The sequence below is a fragment of the Cryptotermes secundus genome, unplaced genomic scaffold (genome assembly GCF_002891405.2).
Source record: "Cryptotermes secundus unplaced genomic scaffold, Csec_1.0 scaffold232, whole genome shotgun sequence".
In the NCBI taxonomy this organism is placed as follows: domain Eukaryota; kingdom Metazoa; phylum Arthropoda; class Insecta; order Blattodea; family Kalotermitidae; genus Cryptotermes; species Cryptotermes secundus.
Window position 1 is genome coordinate 837,656 of NW_019733839.1, and position 18,177 is coordinate 855,832.

Below are 18,177 nucleotides of genomic sequence, written 5' to 3' on the forward strand. Positions count from 1 at the left end.
AAAAAGCTGTCCTTATTTTAATGCTGTTTACGTTACCGCCACGTGCCGCTGGGGAGGTAGGGGTCCTCCGTTGCGCAACATGTCACAATACGTTCAAAATGATGGGAAATGTTTCTGGGACTCGTGAACAAGTCGGTGACTTACATATAAAGTAATGGGAATACCATTTTCGATTTATGAATTTTTCACTTTATGAACGGTTTTCGTGGAATGAATTACCTTTGCAAATCGAGAGATACCCATATTCCGTTGGACATCATCTGAGGTAGGGCCTTCAAACCTGCATGACATACGTTTCGGAAATTCCCTTTACTCCCGTCTTCAAATTATTTATTATCGTTATACTGGTGCATTCACTTCTTTTATTTTAAGCTTCAGCACTGGTAATCTAGCTAGTGGATTACCATACCCGTGTCGTATACAGAGTCATGGGTTTGACCCAAACTGTGGCCACTAATCTTAAAATATCTGCATAATGACAACCACTTACGTGAAGATGAAGTAGAGTCAGAATAAGTAACGCAGTGTATCTCAGTTAATGGGAGTTTCTGTTCACTACGTAAAACATCGATACTGAAGCCACCAATTTCATGCAGACTGCAGTCATATACTATTTACTGATGTCTAACTACAGTCTGATAAATGAGAAAGCCTTTCAATCCGACCCCATGAAATTCTGTGTTTGATTCAATTACACTGCAACTAAAAACGAGTAATTAATATTTCCTGACAATGCACAAGACATTATTTCCCTCTGGAAGCTACGGACCGTTTACCAGGTTAAACTCTATACAATCGATTAATGGTTCTAAGTAAAACTGCCCCTGTACTTATAATTACGCAAAACGCCATGAAAACAGTTGGGCGGAAGGGGATACAGCTTCACGTATTCTTAACCTTCAGAGGTAAATGGTCAGCTTCGCGCTCTGGCCGATTTATCCCAGGGGAAGGCGCGTCCGCTACCCACTGGACAGCAGGCTGGATGGGCTCCAGGTCCGATCTGCGAGCAGCGGTACAGAGGAAAGTTCTGTTGCTTTTACCTGGAATCGAACTCAAATTCTCCGGTCACAATACCGACTGAGCTACCCTTGCTCGTCAAGTTACGGAAGTACAAAAACTATTTCTTCATATTAATTTATTTCCTCCCGTAAATTATACATTCGTGGTGAAGCAGAGAAGGAATATGTGAAAAATACGTAACGAAATCAAATATTACAGCCTAAACCGACAGTATCCGAGTGCTGTAATTTCATATTTGCGATTCTCATGAACGTGAGAAACACACTGGTTTTTCAAACAAGGCTTCGGTTAGGGAAAATTAAAATAAATAAATGTTTGGTGCCTTGTGAAATGTGTGTTTCTAAAATCTGTGTGAATCGTCCAAATTTCAACAATTACGTAAAATATCGAAACATTAAGGAGTGAATTTTTTGTTACGTTTGAAGACTTAAAGTTCCGTAATGTAACATTTGCCATTTTCGCCGTATCGTTTAGTTCTGGTGTTGAACGCGGGGGAACCAGATCTGCAAATGGAACTCACTGAAATCATCTGTGAGGTTTGTGTGCCAAACTTTCATTCTTAATTAAACACGGAAGAATTTCGCATGATTATACAGTCTGCATGTCGAAAGTGCGCGATGTTTGGCACTGCTTGTGTGTGCCAATGTTTCCGTTCATGAAAATAAACAAGTGTTCCGACAACATCAAGATTGGCAGACATGCACTTGTCACCAATGATTAAAGAAGTCGGAACAAGAATTCATATCCAGCATCTGTAAGCTGTGCGTCCCACGTCAAAACTATTTGCATGATAATAAATAAAGTACTTTGAAATGTTAGCCTTCACCGATGCATATTTGAGGTACCAGTGGCATCAAAAACTTTGTAAGATTTAAGGTTATCACGGCGGTTACTATGAACAATGCAGTCATCTGGGATGTGGGGCCGTGTAGATCTTGCGTAAACCGATGTTTCGGAGGAACTTATTGCCTCCATCTTCATGGTAGAAAAATCCCCGAGCAAGGAAGAAGCGTGAGCAGGTGGCTGCAGTCACCTGCTCACTCTCGTTTCTGAACCAAGTTTCGAAGTGGGATGAAGGAAGAAGAAAGTTATCAAATTAAGAGCGGAATGCCTTTAGGAAAGTTTTATTATCGCTGTGAGATGTGAAGTTCTCGCGCTTTAAATACGAAGATTGCTGTCCTCTGGGATGTATGACTATATAACTAAATTACGCAGGACACAGGCAGAAGTAATCCTAAACCGTGTAAATTAAAATGTACGTGGTATTGGAGAAGCAGAAACCAGGCATGAGAAGTATAAAAGTAAAGTAAGTAAGTAAAGCTATCCCTGTACCAGGCCGTGAAGGCCCATAGGGTTGTGAGACTTTGAGGGTCCCACATTATCTAGACAATCGGCTCATAGATGGCGGTAAGGTTGTCAGCCTTACACACCGGCCGCGCTTTACTCCCCAGGAAAATTATTTAATTAATTCCTGGTACTCATTTCTGTTAGAGGCTGAGTCGACCCCAGGGCTATAGTGTGGCCGGAAGGATTAGGTCATCTGAAAAAATACAATGACCTCATCGTGACTTGAACCCGCGACCTTCCGTCAAACTTAGCGGCGATCAGGTTTAGGACCGTTCAGCTGACTAACTGCAGTTTCAGAGTAGTTGCATAAGTTAAGGCATGACCTGCTGCACAAGCCTTCATTGACAGGAAACCTCTGTATACCTTGTACGTGTATAAATGTTACTTAGTGTAGGAGTGACAAAGGAAACACAGACTCCATAGTGACCCGTGCTGAAGCTACGGTGCAACAAACGTAGCGCCTACGACGGACCCCTCCCCTTCGTCGAAGAGGAGGCCTCATTTCGAAACGCGTACATGTACAGGATAGAATAAAAATTCTGCTCATCGATCTCGAAGAGACTGAAGCCACGAATGACTGCTGGCTTCCCCGACGGACCGGATCGAAATTTCCGCACTACTGGAAATTTTCCAAAGAACACACCGGTCCGCGAATTGCACACGGCTTTCAACCTTCCGTGTGTATACGATTATATAACAAAATTGTGCAGGAAACAAGCAGAAGTCATACAAAATCACAAGAACGAACATGTTCATAGCATAAGACATGGCTAAAAAGACAGAAATATATGAGGCTTAAACTTGGCGGCGGTCAAGCTTACGACCGTTCAAGTGATTATACTGCCGTTGTAGCGTATAAGACAGACATGATCTGCTTTGCAAAGCCTGGACTGACAGAGAACTTGTATACAGGGTGTTTCACGACTTTAGGGCATAACTGCAGGAACTGATTTCCTAGGTCTTTGTGATCAAAAAAGTTCATATAAACATGTGTCCGATTTTGGACGGTTACGAAGTTATACGCGTTTTAAACTCAGAATATAAGGTAACGATTACTGACAATAAACGGAACAAAATAATAAACCAGCATAATACATGATACGTTTAAAGTATGACTATAAAGTTAACTTCGTGAAATTACCTTTAATTTGAATTTGTGAATGCTTAAAGCTGATCTTCGAAAATGCCACCGCCGGCCGCAACACAGGCTACCGCTCGGCTGTGAACCGCGCGGGTAGCACGTAGCAGCTTCAGCTGGCTGTTTCTTATGTGGTCAGCGGCGCCCAGAATGCGACCGAGCAAAGCTTCTCGCGTTGCCACCTTCACATTGTAAACCAGTTCTTCCATCCATCCCCACACACAATAATCCAGTGGGCTTAAGTCTGGAGACCTGGCTGGCCAATGGTGGGAACCGCAACGTCCGATCCATCGCCCGGGGAAACGATAGTTCAGGAAATTTGTAACTCCACGTGAAGAATGAGGAGGAGCCCCGTCGTGTTGGAAATACATACGACTTCGTTTATCCAAATGCACATCCTCCAAAAGTTGGGGCAATTCCTCCTGTATAAATCTGAGGTACGCCTCTCCTGTAAGACGACCTTCCAGGATGAAAGGACCTATCAGCTTATAGTCCAGAACTGCACACCACACACTGACACTGAAACGTTGTTGAAAGTTGCTTTCAACAGTGGCGTGGGGATTCTCATCTCCCCACAAATGAGAACTGTGTGTATTATTGACACCGTCGCGATTAAATTGCGTACTCGTACGTGGACTGCGGTATGCCATATGAACAATGCCTTCTTCATTGACGCCTTCATTAACACCACGCTCGGCTGCAATAAGAACGCCGGGAAGTCTACCGGTATCTCGCAATGCCTGGTAAACTACAGTAAACACTCTCCGGTTCGGTATTCTACGATTCGGAAACCGTTGCTGATATTGAGCTACGGCAAGAACTGAGTTACCGTCACAAAACCCGTACACATAAATCATATCTGCATACTCCTCAAATGAAAATGTAAATGGCATCGTGAACGTAACAGACGCACCGAGGTGAGAACTGTTCTGAACACCAGTAGCCGCCACGCTAGCCGTGGCCGGACATACCATCTCACCACGCCTTAGGTACCTCTCAAGTGTCGAGATAACGAGAACGCTCTGTCTGTAGCTGGCTAAAAATAGCAACCCGCAAAATGATAGACGCGGTTCACACGAGGGCGTGTACGGGACTGAAAAAACGGTCATAACTCCGCAACCGTCCAAAATCGGACACATGTTTATATGAACTTTTTTGATCACAAAGACCTAGGAAATCACCTCCTGCAGTTATGCCCTAAAGAAGTGAAACACTCTGTATAGTGCAAAAGGAAGAATTTTCAATAACACGCTAACGTGTGATAGGTACATTGACAAAAATATCGAAGCTTATTCATAAGAGACAAACCCATCCTCTCGTCAGAGAGGGTGTTACATAAGGGCTATTATGACCTCAAGCGTTCAACTGAAAAAAAAAAACTCTGGTCATGATCGTCAAGGGGCTTGGCGCCAGGACGAAGTGACTGGCGGTAAACCGTCAGTCGTAAAGTAACTCCGACTCTGACTCTGAGTTAATTTAGGTAATGAAGTGAAGAGTGGAGCGAGTTGGAGTTAGTTAGCTAGTTAGGGCCGAGCCATAGCTGAAGCGGTTAGTCGCTTGCTCCCCACCGCGGCGGCCCGGGTTCGATCCCGGGTCTGGTCAAGTGGAATTTGTGATGGACAAAGTGGCGCTGGGGCAGGTTTTCTCCGAGTACTTCGGTTTCCCCTGCCAATCTTCATTCCACCAATTGCTCCACAATCACCCTCACCTATCATCTGGGGCTGGTACAATAGGCCAGAAGTGGCCGCAGTACAAGGGACTTAGTCCCACCTCACTAGCAATAAAAAATAGTTAGTTAGTTAGTTAGGGGACTGCTGCGATGAAGCTGGTAGCTAAGGCAAGGGGAAAGTTCGGGAGCCCAAAGGAAGGGAACGTACGCCGTTGAAAGCCGTTACCAGGCAACGACTGGATAAGACAAAGCAGGGTGAGAAGACTTAGTGTGTGCTGTTGTGAACTGCAGAGTACGTGAAAAGCGACAAGGCTATAGTTACTTGTCGTTACGCTCTGTAAGTGTTCAATAAATCCAATTACAAATCCCAACATAATCTATAATCACTCTATCACGTGACAATATCTTACAGCTCAAGTCTAAATTCCATTACCGTATAATAAAATCATTAAACTCGAACGAAGATAATGTTCACACAATTAGTTCTTCGATTTTGTCCTCCAGTGGCAAAACAGGGGGAGAAAAACGGAAGAATTCTTTGATCAGGATCTACCTGCAAGGTTCATAATTTTAATGCATTCGAATACAGATTACTACATCAGATGATTCTTAGTAATTTGACTCTCTCTCTATGACTCTACAGCCCTCTGGACCTTAGCCGCTTTTCTACGTTTTAATCCTATACACAGACGGTAGGACTCCTTGGACGGGAAGTCAGCCCGTCGCAAGGCCGCTACCTACATGCAGAACAACACAAACACAATGAACGCACACAGACATCCGTACCTCGAGTGGGATTCGAACCCGCGACCCCGTGTTCGAGCTGGCGAGTATGGGTCATGCCTTAGAGCGCGCGGCCACTGTTATCTGATATTAATTTGACTCATGAGAGATAACGACATCGTTAAAACTCAAAAGCAATTTGAGGAATCTGATGCTGAAAGTTCTACCTAGTATCTTCAATGCGATGGGCGCACCACCTCACTGGCGCCAGGAGACGAGCCATTCTGCCCCGGGCATCCATCAACACAGAACAGCAAACACGGGAGCGGCCTGCTACCAGGGCCGTGGCAACACTCCCAAGTACACCGCAACAGAGTGCATTTGCACATCCGCTTGAATCCGCATTGGTAAGTTTAGAAGCAATAAAAATTACAATCATCATGAACTTCGTAGAACCGAAGATGGACTTGGTTTTTACAACGTCGTTTTTGCCATCCAAAGTCACGTCGTCCTCTGACCAGCAACGACCCAATTGTAGAAGGCAGTCTCTTTCTTCCTTTCCTTTCAAATTATCTTATCCCAATGTTCTTCGTGGCTGTGAGATAGCAACCCCATCACTGGACTGTGAAAGGCGGGTCACCTATCCAAGGGACCAACCCTCGCATCAAATATCAGGCAGACATAACCAGTGACAATACCACACCGTAACCCTCCCCCGCAGGTCAAGTTCCATGCTTGGACGTACCGTTACAACAAACTGCCCCAACGCTTCCTTCCACAGCAACTCTATACACAATAAAAACAAACTCCGTGACCTGTAGTTCGCAAGCGAACTATACCGAACGAGCGACCGTCGCTTGTCGGCGAAGTTAGTACCAACGTGTGCGGATAGAGGATGTCACGTGGTCAGCGCCCCGGATCCCCACGGCCGTTAATCTCGGTTTTCTAGACCGAAGCCGCTATTTCCTTGAAATAGCTCCTCAATTATCCTCACGAGGCTGAGTGAACCCCGTTCCAGACCCACTACTTCTTACAAAATCTGGTAGCGTCGGGAATCGAACCCGGACCTCTGGATCTGTAGCCAGAAACTCTGACCACTAGACGACAGAGGCGGTCAGTGTCAATTAATACAAATAAGAAATGGAAGAAAATTATTGCAGGGGAAGAAATCATTCGAGCAAATGGTAACAGCAAAAGTTTTGAACTTCATGTCCAAATTTTGTTCAAAGTTTCTTTGACGTGCCGCGCTGCCAGAGATCGGAACCAAGGTGAAGGAAACGTTCTTCTGCATTCGTCTCACATTTGCCGAACTAATGAGAACCAATGAATTCATCAAGCGCGTATGGTGAAGCTAAAGCGAACGAATGATTCGCTCGCTTGGGTTCGCTGGCAGAGCGGTATTAACTCGATGGAGCCGAATCCTTCTTGAGAAGCCAAGAGTTGCTCCGACACTCAAGAATTTCCGAACATTTTAGTGGATCCGGGAGTTTCATTACAATGTTCACGACCATGTGCCCACCACTAGTATCTATCCTGAAGCAGAGAGGTACATCAAAGTAGATTCGTGTTTTAATGCGGATGACGATAAACACGTTTGCTACCGTGCGCTGCTATGTTGTTTTTCTCATCTGTTTCACCCCATTGCAATTTCTGCAGTTTTAGAATTACTTATTATATCAGTAAAAAAGGTAAAATTGTCCCTGTGCTTAACTAAGCAAGCACTACGCCGCCATGAAGATGTATGAGCGAGTGGATGTATAGACCCACGTTTCTTTGACCTCGGCACTATTTGCAGGTGGCTGGTCAGCTTCACGCCCCGGCCGCTTTACACCTTGGGAAAGAGACCCCGGCACCCATTAGATAGGAGGGTGGGTGGGCTCCAGAGCCGGTCTGGACGACACGGAGAAGTGAAAATTCTTGAAACAACTGGGACTCGAACTCCGACCACTCTGTCGTCCAGCCCGTAGCCAGTCGCTATACCGCCTGCGCTATCAGTATCATCTTCAAATTGGGTTCTATTAAATTTCGGGAAAGAAAAATATACAAAATGGATATAGTGCCGGAGCTGTGGGATATTGGAAGAGGTCATGTTGACAAATATGAACAATTCCTGGAAGGACTCTGCGGAACCATTTGGTATGAACAATAAAAAAAATATAACTCAATACCTGCGTCTTTTCGGAGGAAATGGCAAAATGGGGTAACATTAAAACTCCGCTGTGGTGCAAATGAAATGTGCAAGTGAACTTGGGTCGCCTTTCGACGTATGCTTCACCTACTGGATAAATTTAAATTCATAAATACATAAACACAGGCATTGCAGTAAACACGAAGTGTTTCTAAAGATCTATTTTAAATGAATGTTCCTGAAACTTTAAATTACTCTGGACAATTAAAGCATTCGACATACAATGTAGAATGTAAATGACTTGCTTGATGATTTTATGCTGAATAATCTCGCTCTGTACACTACTCAGAGTTGCAAAATATTCAACAAATTAATTTCTAACGTGTATGACACTCCTGGGGGCACGTGGTAGCGTAGTTGGTTGAGGGGCTATGCTACAAGCCGGAAGGTCGCGGGTTCAAGTCCCGATGAGGTCACTGGATTTTTTTCAATTGGCCTAATCCTTCCAGCCGCACTATGGCCCTGGGGTCGACTCAGCCTCTAACAGAAATGAGTACCAGGAATTAATTAAATAATGTTCCTGGGGGAGTAAAGCGCGGCCGGCGCCTAAGGCTCACAACATTACCGCCATCTTTGAGCCGACTGTCTAGATAATGTGGGACCCTCAACGTCTCACGACCCTATGGGCCTCCACGGCCTGGTACAGGGATAGCTTTACCTTTACTTTATATGACACTTCTTGAACATTTTCGACCGTCTTGCTACAATGGTGAAAAATTCTCTACTTCTTCTGTCCTTTCTCCAGCTTCCTCATTTTTCCATCTTGTCAGTATTAAATGTACCAGTCAGTATGTAAAGGTTACTAGAACTCGAATTTCTTACAAACTGTGAACACAGACGCAAGCTATATGATGACACCAGTTCGTGGGGGAATTTTATAAAGCTGGTTTTCCAGCAACACTGAATACTGCAGAAAGAACTACGAACACGTTTTGAGCCACCTCAATTTTCTGTTCTGACGTTCTAAAAGCACATTAAATTTGTACATGAAGCGCCACTAGTCTAAAACCGAACTGTTACAGCTATTCTTCCTCTTGAGGGCACTGCTTGTTTATAGAAAGAATTTTTCTTTTTACTTTTAGGACCAATTAGGTTTAATAAAAAAACGTAAGTTAGCAGAAGACATTCGAGGGAAAATATTAGGTTGTTCTGATTCTTACATCCTAAAACTGTAGCTGTCCCGGCCTTTAGAAATCTTTCTCTTCCACCAATGCCTTCTTCTTTCACTTTTTTCCCCCCAGTAATTTGCTTAAAGTACGAAACTGGCAGGTGATACAAATAATTTGGCAGCACGCATGGCGAAGAAAACCCAACATTAAAAGACGCGAATTCTCAATACAGTGTGTACGGCACAGAGAGCAAGACTACCATGCGATTCGTTTACATTCGTTCGTTAGATGTACCCACTGAATCCGGGCATTCGTCGGCCACGGTTGTTTTCCTTCGCACAGTACATAGCCACCTTAAGACGAACTCTTGTTCACATCATCAGTTCGCCCACCCAGACTTGCTCACACCACGTTTGTTCTCGCTAGCCAGATCTCTAATCTCCTTCTGAATATTTACATCACCAAAGTTGTGCATTCAAATAGCCTCTCTATTAACAACGTCAGGGAACAGGGTTTTCAATAGTCGGTGACAAAACAATACTGACTACTCTTCCCTTCTTGGCATCGGTACGACAGAAAACACCGACAGTTACCTGCAAAATTTTATTACTCAATTCAGCAGTCCATATAGAAGAGCTTAGAGAGTCGCTCAATTCCTCCAAGAAACCCTCCGTCTTTTATAGAGTCTAAAGCTTAAGTATCTTTTTCACAAAAAATCCTACCTGGGCCTTATCCTAAAAACATCCTTATATATCTATGATTCTTTTAGGAACACCCTACCGTCTATGATTAGGTCTGCCGCACTCCCTCTTCACTTGCGGTCGATGCCAACAGGTTAAGACGTACAGAATTACTGGGTGTCCGGACTTTCTCCGTCGTCAGAGCCCTTCAGAATCTACTACTTGTACAACCGGTATGGACCCGGTATACACAATTCCTTTAGGGTGTTAGAAGCGTGTTATACACCATCGTCAGAACCCTTTAGAATCTACATGTTAAGATGTGTTCGACAGAATACCGTGCGGCGCAAAGCCGTCTGCCTTAAAATGAACTGAGGCCGCTTCGAACACAGTAACTATGAGGCGCCCACAGACTGATTGATCATGTGATAACCAGTGTATCAGTGTGGTTTTCTAATTTCTAAGTATGTGGTATTCCACTTTTCTATTTCACTGAGCACCGTGTTCATTTGTAGATCTTCATGGATGCTGTGGGTGCATGTTTGGGTGCGCAATACCTCCAATGAAACCAGTCACGTGTAAGGGGTGTGCGTGACTTATAGAAGGATTTTGGTTGGGACGATAGATTTAATGACACCCTATACACTCCACTCGGAACTACAGGCAATTACAGCACAATCGCTGATCTATACATTTTATAGTTCACTGCTGCAAACACTAGTATCCTACTGATATATTGGGTTTTTGGACTTTATCCATCGTCCTGGTTTTTAAGGTAACTAATAAAAACACGACGTTTCGGAAACTGTTTCCGTCCTCAGGTGAAGGAAAACACCTAGGAAGATCGTTTCAGAAACGTCGTGTTTTTCTTAGTTATCTTAAAAACCAGGACGATGGATAAAGTCCGAAAACCCAATATCTCTGTGTTTTAAGGGTATTTCTTGTCATTTTTGGCCATTTTAGGGAATCTTTCTTCATATGTTTTCTGAAATGTGAATAATATGGAAGGGAAGTGTTCTCTTTCTAGTTTAGGTCATTTTTCTGGATTTTTTCGGTCATTTTATAGGTAATTTTTTAAATATTTTCAGGACAACAAAATCCGGGCCCTGCACATTACATCTTTAGGTCATATTTTAGGTCATTTTTCTGGATTTTTCGGTCATTTTTTAAATATTTTCAGGTCATCAAAATCTGGGTCCTGCTTATGAATATACCTGGCCTTTCGTTAAGTGTACATACTGCATATGTAGCATGTTATTGAAAATTCTTCCTTTTTCACTATATACAAGTTTTCTGTCCACATCGGCTTTGCAAAGCAGATCATGTTAATCTTATGTATCTTATGCTACAAAGGCAACTCAGTCACTACAACGGTCGTAAGCTTGACCACCATCAAGTTTAAGCCTCCTATATTTTCTGTGTCTGGGTTCGCCTGGTCCTAACTACAAACATGTTCATTCTCATGATTTTGTATGACTTCTGCTTGTCGCCAAGTCAAAGTCACATTGCGACATTTTGGTATGTCGATATTAATATATTACGCTTATGTTCGAAAAGTTATACTATTCCTCACACTAGCACTTGGTTGGATCACTCTTCCGTCTAACTAAATTTTTTAATAAATTTCTCAATTTCTTTGCGGGGACCTCTCCCGTCGTAACCAAATTTTATAACGATTATCAGCACCTTACCGTCATTGTTTAATCCTCTTTGATTATCATATTCTCTAACCGGGTGACCGTTCAACTGTCGTCACCTTAAACCGGATATCCATTGCGCGCGGCAATGTTCATTGCTTTGCCTCGCAAAGTCGATACCATGTTGCCGCGAGCGACAGAACGAACACTGCTGCGTGCGAACTTGGCGCGTGTCGAGCCAAATCGGGCTTTCAATGTGCTGTGCTCTTTCAGTAGAGACGGTCTGAGAACTGAGGAACAGCGTCGATCAACAGCCGCACGCGGCGGCCGTACTTCGATGCTGGGCACGAACACGATGAACAAACGAACGAGTTTTCCGCGCACGAACAGCTGCAAGCGGAAGCAGCGCGCAATCGATACCCACCCTTACGACTCTCGATTTACCAGTGCGACTCTCGTAACTATATTCAAATCTCCAATTAAATCACTGAAGAGTCGATCGCTAGCTGCAGTACGACAAGGACGTCTTGTAAGTGCACCGCNATCTGATTCCAACTAACTCACTGTATCCGACTCCAGTGGCATCCACTTGTATTCAGCTACGTATATCCCAACTACATTCAGCCGAGACTTCTTGTATTACATCCAGGCAACTCGACATCATAGACCCTAAGAGGTTGATAAAGGTTGATAGCCAGGTCTAATACTGGCCGCCTGTCCTGCATTTAGTTAGGCGGCGAAATGTTTATCAACAAACCTTTTCATGTTTCCAATAAGGGACAAATGCATTTACGTTAAGACCCCTCCTGGTAGGTTTAGCTCCGCATCTGGCTACTAACAACGGGCCATCATAATACCCTCCTAGCATGACGGAAGACAGCATCAAATGCCAAATGCTGACGCTAATGGCAATAGTGCAGCCATGGAGACAATACAAGGCTCAGGTAAAGCGTACGATCTTCTCCCTGAAAAACATTATCGCTAAGAGCCTAACAGAGGATTGTATGGAATATAGACCAATGACACATGTCCGGTCACGGGAAGCATCCAAGCCTAAGGTATGTCTATCATTCTCGTGAAAACTATTGACTGACTCGTCATAGCTACCCCCCCCCCCGGCACTTAAGCCACAGTGGGCCTAGGCCTACCTCCATGAACTTCTCAGTTCACTTCGGTTTTTCTAGATCTTACACATATGGTAGGACTCCTTGGGCGGTGATCAGCTCGTCGCAAGGCCTCTACCTGTAGACAAACACAGAAAAACGGNATCCGTTCCCTAGAAACGGGTTGCATAACACCGTTCTTTATTTTCCTACTGCACAGCAACGGCTGTACATGCTACAATATTGAAGTTTGTAAGCCAGGCGTGACCAGAGAAGCCTGGGGGAATATTCAGAACGGTTCCAATTGACATGCGCAAGCTCTGTTGCACAGTGCTATGTGTGAAAAGAGAAAAAGAAAAGAGACATGTCTAACATGAAAGTGCCATCCTCTACCTCTGTAAGCAACAACACTGAAATGCCCCCTTATTTCAAAATAACCTATAGGTGCTATGTCCACTGACATACACAGACTACCATCATGCTTTCCTGCAGTGACTTATTCTGATCCTCAACCCCAAAAGAACCACTGTTACTCCCGAAGGATTGAGCTTCAATCTCATTATCATGCAATTCAACACCTTCAAGGCTTTGTCACATCTGAGACAGCTTTGTTAGCTTTCTTACATCAGGATCTGTAAGAGTCTGCAGCAAGTCTAAAGAAATATAGTAAACCATCATTTGATGGTATAGTTAGGTTCCTTGAGAACAATACATGTATATCAGACAAATTTGCATTGGACAAACTTCATATCTTATGGGTTATATGGAGATATGTGAACATGGCAGTTCATTCACTTCACTGCCATTTTGAGATGTTTTAAAGTCAGATATCATATAGCTTTCTAAGCATACTTCAACTGAAAAACAACAGCAATAAACTCCGAAAACCAGACACAACTTCACTGAACTTAACATGGTAGCAACAGATGTGAGACTGAGAAAAAGTTGCTGTGAGAGACAGAGAATCAGGAATCATCAAGAGATCAGAGAAGAAATAATGAGTTAAAGCATGCTTGCCAGACTATGTACATTCAAGTCCTCTGCTTTCAGAAAATGATTATTCACATTTGTTTTTGTGTGTAAAATCAAATTTGTGTTGGACAAGGGTTGACTATACAGCAATAAATAAATCAACTTTTTCATGTATTTCGATTCAGAGATGGTGACGATAAATAGTTAAAGTGGGAGGTCAGCTGTCATCAGATGTTTCAAATATCTGTGTAGCTTTTCACACTAGTAGGCAAGAATGATATACTACAGTTTCTAAAGTGGGGGCAGCAACTCCCCAGTTGGCCATGAAACTTTCTGGGGTGCTACAGAAGAACAGGCTGATAACAAAGATGTTGAACTGCTGTTAACCCTAAAGAAGACAAATTAAATTTCAAAAATAAACATTAATAGAAAAACATTTCACAGATGTCATTCAGGCTCATTGGTAACTGTTTTCTGATATTTCCAAATGACATTTTATATAATTTCTACACCTTAAGGGCCTGAAACCTTCTTACAGCCAGAAGATATTCATCTTACAAAAGAAAATGGTTAGAATAATGGCTGGTGTTAAACCAAGAGAATCATGTAAAAATATCTTCAAGAGGCTAGAGATCTTAACTCTCCCNCGATATACTGTACTGGTCTCAAGAGAGCATAACTGCTTTCCTGTTATACTGACACAAATTTTGAGAAATATAGATAATATTGAAAGTTGGTTAATTTTTAAAAGGGACTAATAAAGCAATCTCATCTTATAGTGAAAGTCAGCTTAAAGAAGATAATGCAGCAGTGGGTGGCGGCAATAATATGAGTGGATGCCAAAGTAAAATTTGGTCAAGACAACTACCCCATTGGAATTTTGATGGAGACCATCCTTCCACTGGAAATCTTAGCAAACTAAGCATACAAAAAGCACCCCATGTGGAGAAAGATTCTACATTAATTACAATCTTTCTAATATTTTTTATGAAGTGATTTAACTACTGATAGCAGAAGCTAATAAATACTATAACCTTTAAAAGCCGGACTTTTGAAATGCTACTAAGCTTCAGCTGGCTGGAGTTTATTTAAATGCCTGCTGCTGGCGCGCGTTTAAAAGCCCGTTGTTACTCTGCGTTTAAATGTCCGTTCCTGTTAGGGGGCTTAAACAATTTTAAGCATTGTGTTTAAAAATGCTGTATCTAACATAATTTTTAAGATAAATGGATGGAATTAACTTTGTTTGTATCAGCAAAGAACATAGGGTAGCATATTATAATGGAAGATTTGAAAATTTTTATACAAAGAATTATACCCCTTTTTCAATTTTTTTCTCTTAATTTTGATACGTACTGCAAAAATATTTTCCCAGTTCTTCACAGAGTTGTTCTGCATTATAAACTCATTTCTGTTGGTAACACTTCACAAATTTTAGCAGACCCTGTTATCATAAAATAGTGACATCAAATTCTGTAGTTTCATTTCAGCCTATATAGTATACATCAAGCAGATAACAACAAAAAAGGTATGTACATCGAATTTTACTATATATTTTTAACGCATTAATCTGCAGAATCTGCAATAAAAGTACTGGCTCCTGGATGAGTTTGGGCATAACTCATACGCATATTCTTTTTTGCTGTTGTTCACATAGGTATCATTTTAATTCCTCTATTAGGGTTTTACTCAAGTCTGTCTGGTAATTTCTACATATAAAAATAAATATTTAGGACTGTGCATGCGCTTCTCTAGCGGTGTGTGTGCGCGCTTCCACTAGCAGAGTTTAAATGCCCGATTGGTACTTTGGCCACGACAACTACACTCATCACTGGCACAAATGGGGCACTTTCGACGTTAAAGGATAACAAATATTTAGAAATAATAATTATGATGGATACTGACCACTTTCCGACTGCATAAATGTATTTGTAGCAACAATAATAAGTAATGGGTTACGACATCAGGGGTACTGAAAGATCACTGGTCCAATCTTTCAATATACCATTATATACACCATTTTATTGTAACATAATGAAATGCAACTAATTGTTTCATATTCTGAGGGCTCTACATTTTTGGAATAATAACAATCAACCAGACAATGCTCACAACAGCACTGACAGTCTCTGGAAAATTAGACCTCCCTTACGTAATCTGAATGACAATTTACCATCTCAACAGTTAACTGTGGAAAAGTTACTGTTTCTTCAAAAGAGACTTATTTTTAAGTAGCACTATAAAAAAAACATAAATGCTTCAATATATTTACACACTATGCAACGAGACTGGTTGTACTTAAAATATCTCTGGGAACAGACAGGAAAATTGCAACATACAAGGTGTGGCAATAAAGAAACCGGATTCATGCTCTAACCCTTTATTAANAGGAAGTGGAAGGGGGAGGACAGTTCCATCTGTTCTCCACATTTATTTTATGACCTGCACACAAGTGCTATCAACTGATGTGGAACTGTCAGAGAAAATCATAAAGGGATTCTCATGGGCCTTGAAAATAAGACACTAAAACTGAGCTGGTGTGATATACAGGTGTTAGAAAAAATGGAAACACTACAGATACTGTACACATTTCTTTATTAATATGGTGTTTAATCAAACATTCCTTCTTGGAATGAACTTGTACAAGTTTTGAACAGTCTCTAGAGCAAGTTCACACCATTCTTCTTGAAGAACAGCTTCAAGTCGCTTTAGAGATGTTGGAGGTAGGAATCTGTACCTCACTCTACTTTCCAAAACTGACCAGAGTAGTTCAATGATGTTGGAATATGGTAACTGTGCTGGCCAGGGAAGATGCTGAAGCTCACCTTCATGCACTTCAAACTACAACTGAACAGTATGAGCCGTGTGAATGGGGGCAGTGTCATCTTGGAAAACTGTGGCATTGTTTGGGAACATGTGAATCATGGGATACATCTAATTACCCAACCTGTCCATGTATTTCCTTGCAGTAGTTCAGCCATGAAGGGTAATAATGGGACCAGCAGAACACTGTACCACAATATTGTTGCCCAAACCATCACAGAACCTCCCCCATATTCCACTGCTGAAACCAAACCAGCCATGCCAGACTGTAGGCTTCCTTGGGTGTTCTCCAGAAGTAAACTCTTCCTGATGTAGGGAACAGCGTGAAGGATGACTCATCTGAGAATATCATGCTCATGTTTCCAGTTGTCTGATGTCCAGATTCTATGGATGTAACACCACTACTTATGTTATGTTATGTTGGCCACTCTCTAATGTTAACATACAATGCCAGAGTTGGCAACGTTGTAGTAAATAATTTTTAATAATAGACTGCGCTACATGCGCTATTCCTAATTTCTCTACCGTTATGTTTTACTACGGTTATGTGTATAAAAACAGAATCTCTCTATTGTTGTGTGTTACCATTGTTATGTGTGTGAATACATATAAAAATCATGGACATATAAAAAGATTTTTGTGTATCAAAAGTTAGTCTTAATAAAGCAGGGTTAGACTGAACACTGATTCTTACTTAGCATTTGATCCATGCAGAAGTAACAAAAATAAAAATTGTTGCCCAAACCATCACAGAACCTCCCCCATATTCCACTGCTGGAACCAAACCAGCCATTCTGGATTGTAGGCTTCCTTGGGTGTTCTCCAAAAGTAAACTCTTCCTGATGTAGGGAACAACATGAAGGATGACTCATCTGACTATATCATGCTCATGTTTCCAGTTGTCTGATGTCCAGATTCTATGGTTGTAACACCACTACTTATGCATCTGAGCATTATTTTCAGTAATCAGAGGTTCAGCAATTGCAGCCCTACTGTAGATGTTGGATTTGTGAATCTCACGTCAGACAGTTCTTCTGGAAGCAGGGTCTTCAAGATGAGTATTTGGTTCTGCTGTAGTTGTGATTTTTTTTTAAACAGTCCTTCTCAACGTGTGATGGTTTCTGTCTGTTAGTGTTGATTCTCACCCACTGTTCCTCTTGGCTGATGTCATCTTCCCTTGATTAGTGTATGCCAACATAACCTTAGAAACTGTCGCGCTCAACACACCTAATAATGTCACAGTTTTTGTCAGAGGGGCTCCAGCTAAACGTGCACCTACAATCTGTCCAGTTGCTGTAATATAGGAACATTTTTTGTTGGCATGCCTATTGTTTCTCAATGAAAAAAAAAGTATGGAACAAGACTGGGTTTGGTGATATCAACAACCTTCATAAAGCACTGGAATGACATGAGAACTCTCAGACTCGCATTATTTCAACAGTGCAACTTGTTATGTTCACGAAATCTCGAATTGACTATCAACTTGACAATCAAAAGCACCTGACAATACTACAGCATAATGAAAACGTGAAAGAAAATAGAGAAATAATGAAAGGCTTGATTGATATAATCTGACATTTAGGAAGGAGGCGACTTGCCCTCTGTGGTCATGGCGAAAGCGTGGATTCTATCGACAGAGGTAATTATGTGGAATTAGTTCACTTATTGAGGAAATATGATCATAAACTCAATGTTGACCTTGAGAACAGTACAGTATTTACAGGTTTATCGAACAGAATACAAATGACCTTACTGACTCAATAAGTGACAT

General features: G+C 42.0%; 1 protein-coding gene across 2 annotated transcripts in view; it reads right to left on the reverse strand.

The window, feature by feature from the left end:
- The window catches only part of LOC111868224 (sushi, von Willebrand factor type A, EGF and pentraxin domain-containing protein 1), a 73,768-nt gene that overhangs the window by 51,180 nt on the left and 4,411 nt on the right, over positions 1 to 18,177 (reverse strand). The window lies entirely within an intron of this gene.